General features: G+C 46.2%; 1 non-coding gene across 1 annotated transcript; it reads right to left on the bottom strand.

Annotated features, from left to right (window-relative positions):
• Positions 1–532: 532 nt before the first annotated feature.
• Positions 533–639, bottom strand: LOC119512992. The gene has a single exon (XR_005212502.1). It is a non-coding gene; the product is annotated as a U6 spliceosomal RNA (small nuclear RNA).
• Positions 640–3722: the final 3083 nt, after the last annotated feature.

The following is a 3722-nucleotide window of genomic DNA, read 5'->3' as shown; positions in this document are numbered from 1 at the left end:
CGTGGACCCCCTCAGGCAGCCCATTACAGGCTCAACCGTGAAAGGAGCCTTTGTCATTAACAGTCATTGCTACTTTGAAATATCATTAGATCTGATGCTATATTGTGTTATTTAATTATCCATAAAGAAGAACATATATTTGTATATTACAAATTTAAAAAAAATATTCTGAACTGTATTTCAGTATCATTGGTTCTTATCTCATGCATTTGAAAATAATTATTCCAGACTGCCAAAGGAGTTCACAGCACCAGAAAAGGCTAAACACCTTTGTTTGGTCTAAGGGGGAGCAAATCTGTAAAGAGCTACCATTTCTTGTTCGTCAGCTCCAAACTGGGCACATCCTGGGTTCTTTACATATATTATCTCTACTTCCTGCAATGATGAAGCAGACATTACAATCCCTATTTTACACATGAGGAAACTGAGACACAGAAAGGCACCTAATATCACACACTCCACAAAACATGTATCTATGTTTTTTTTTATTAGAGAAGTTGTGGGTTTATTGAAGAATCGCCTAAAACACAGGAAAAATAAGGAACACTTCATGAATTTGTGTGTCATCCTTGTGCAGGGGCCATGCTAATCTTCTCTGTAACATTCCAATTTTAGTACATGCGCTGCTGAAGTGAGCGCAGAAAATTATTTTTTTTATTTTTTTCCTTTTCATTTTTTAAATTGTAGAATATAGCATATGTACATAAAAGTGACAACTTTCTAAGTGCAATTTAACAAGTAGTTAGAGAGCAAATTTCAAAGAATATTATAGGTTATAATTCCACGGTTTCAGTAATTTCCTTATTATGAAATATAACATATATACAAAAAGGTACTATCTTTCAAAGCATGATTTAACAAGTAGATACATAGGAAATTTCCAAAGTTATTAGGAGTTATAGTACCATAGTTTCAGCTATTTCCTTATTGTGAAATGCAACATATGTACAAAAAGTTAGCTATAGAACAAGTAGCTGTAGAACAAATTTCAAAGGATGCTATAGATCACAGTTCTACGATTTCAATTCTTTCCTTCTAATTATTCTAATAGCCTAGCAACTAAGTAAAAGCAAATTATGTAAAGCTTCAGTATTCATAATCCTTTGTTAAATTCCATCTTGTCTGTTGCTACCCCTTCCTCTAGTTTAATCACTTTCCCGATCTTCAGGGATGTCTAGGCAGTGACCACCCTAACCTGTTCATGTTGAAAAGGGTTGTCGACTTTATGAGCAAAGGGGACATATCTAGTTGATGTTCTTGAAGGGGCTATTGCCTCTGGGTTTTGGGACTTAGCTGGCATAGGAGCTCTCTGAAAGATCTAAGTTTCTGACAAATATCCACAAAACATATTAAATGTAAAGAGCCATAATAGAAATAGGGACAAAGTGAGGATGGGTGCAGTGTCTTTTTGTTCATTAATGTAACCCTCATGCTTGGTGCCTCTTAGATGCTTAATAGACAGTTGTTGAATGAACGGATGGGAAGTGATCGACTCATGGAGCCCCATTTCCCATGGCAATGATTAATTCCCGATTATCCAGCTGGGCCCTCTCAGACCTACCTTCTCCACGCTGTGAGGCCGCATCTGGGAAGTGGTGGGGTTGGGCCCTGGGTCCTCTGTCTGCCTTCCGAGTCCCAGCACTCCTGGGCTCTGGCAACCTTCTGTTGGGAAATGTTCAGTAATGGACAGTGGTGACGGTAGCAGAACATTGCACATGCTTTCCTTGCGCTGGTGATGGGTCCTTCAGAGCGAGAAGGGATTCCTCAGAACCCAAGCTTTGTTCTCAGTCTCCAGATTGGTGTCAATGGCCAGCTGTACATCCAGTATCTATAAAGTATGTGCTCTGCACCGGGCCAGGCCGAGGAAGACATCCTGAACAAGGAGCCTCTGCTTCTCAGCAGTTGCCAGAAGACCTGTTTAGAAACACAGCAATGCACACACGTGCATGCACACACAGGCACACATGCATGCATGCCCTCCCAGGGGGCCAGGCTGGGATCCGGGTAACTCCGTAGGGCCGTTCTAGCTACCCAGCTCCTTGTGGGGTTGTCTGGGGTCTCTACTATGACCACTCTGTGTGTCGGCTTCCCCTGCCCATCCTGCCTTCCTTAGGCCTGGCTCCTGAGGGCCCAGTAAACTCTGCTCACCATTCTGCATCTCAAGGTCTGGGGCCCTCCCTTCCATCTGAGAAGTCTCCGTTCAGAGAGAAAGAACCGTGGGAGGGAAGTAGGACCCTGGGTTCCTACGCTGGCTGTGCTTAGAGGCAAAATCCCTCTTTGGATCTCAGTTGCTGATGTCTCAAATGGCTGAGGCTTTTTCAATCTGTTCCTCCAAAATTCAGTGGAGGAGAGAGAACATGCCATGCCCTATCTGCCCCGATGGTGTTCCCAGAGCAGCTGCTTAGGAGGGCTAAAGAAATGGTCTCCTGCTTCATCAGAAACATCCGTGCACATCTGCATTCTACTCCTTAAAAGTATCTTCTCTATCTTCAGTGAATATAAATACAAAAATAACATTTTTCCTCAAGTCTTTGAGTAAAATGTATGTTCCTGGAAGATACACATGCTTAGTTTATAGCCTAAAGTACACCCTTGTGGCCCCACTTGGAAAGGCATGTGCTTGTATTCATTCATTCATTCATTCAACGCATTTTTAAGGAGCTAGGCATAGTTTTAGGCACAGGAGAGAACAGATAAAGTCCCAGCTCTTCTGGAATAATGTGTGGATGTGTACATGCAAGCGGGATAATAGACAAGTAAATAAACAAATAAGCCAGGTAATTACAGATTGTGATAAGGCTGTGGAGGAACATAAGCAGAGAGGTGAAAATAAATGTGAGCGAGACAGGAGGGGCAGGGCCGGCTTTAAGTGGTGCCATCAGGGAGCGTCTCTGAGCAGCTGCCACCCCGAGGATACGAATTAGCCAAGCAGATGGGCGTTCCGGGGGCGACACGCGTGAGAGCAAAGGCTGGGGGTGCGGAAGGCTGGTGTGTGGGAATCCCAGAGGAGGGACAGCGGGGTGAGCTCTGTGCGCCCGGCAGGGACCCATCCTCCAGACCCCTGCTAGCCCCAATCGGAGGAGGGTTCGGGCTGAACAGCGGGACGAAATGATCTGCGCTGCATGTTTAAAAGCTCGCTCCGGTTGCAGCCCGGGGAGGAGAGGGGGGAGCAAAGAGGGAACCAGCAGGCGGCTCGGGCCAGTTCCACACTGTTCCTTGCTCTGTCAGGTTGGCTCCAGAAATTTCCAGCTGGAGAACGCCCAAGTCCCAGCGTGAGGCTGCCGGCGCTTGAGACCCCCGCCGGGAAGGTGCACCGGGTCCTCATTTTCTGCTCACCTGGGGAGGCCGTGGGGCGGGGGCCTGGGACGGCCAGCTGCCCCCCAGATGCCAGGGAGCACCCCGACCCGCGTCTGCAGCCCCCCGCCGCTCCGCGGAGCAGGCAGGCTCGCTCCTGCGCCCGACCCCGGCGCTGCCCGGGCAGGCCCGCGGGGGGATCACCCGGCCCTGAAAGGAGAGGGGGGAGAAAAGCAGCACAATTAAAATCTTAGTGTATGAATAATTACATTTTAAAAATCCCCACTTTTTTTTTTTTTTTTTTTTTTTTTTTTTTTTTTTTTACATCAAAAGAAATTCTGTAATCGGGGAGGTTTAATTTGCAGACTTAGTGGCATTTGGCAGGTTAAAAGTAGGTGCTGTGAAGTGAGTAAGCGTGGGATTTGGGG

This window comes from Choloepus didactylus, chromosome 17, assembly GCF_015220235.1.
Source record: "Choloepus didactylus isolate mChoDid1 chromosome 17, mChoDid1.pri, whole genome shotgun sequence".
Classification (NCBI taxonomy): Eukaryota; Metazoa; Chordata; class Mammalia; order Pilosa; family Megalonychidae; genus Choloepus; species Choloepus didactylus.
Note: the sequence above shows the minus strand (reverse complement) of the source record. Positions and strands in the feature narration are given on the sequence as shown.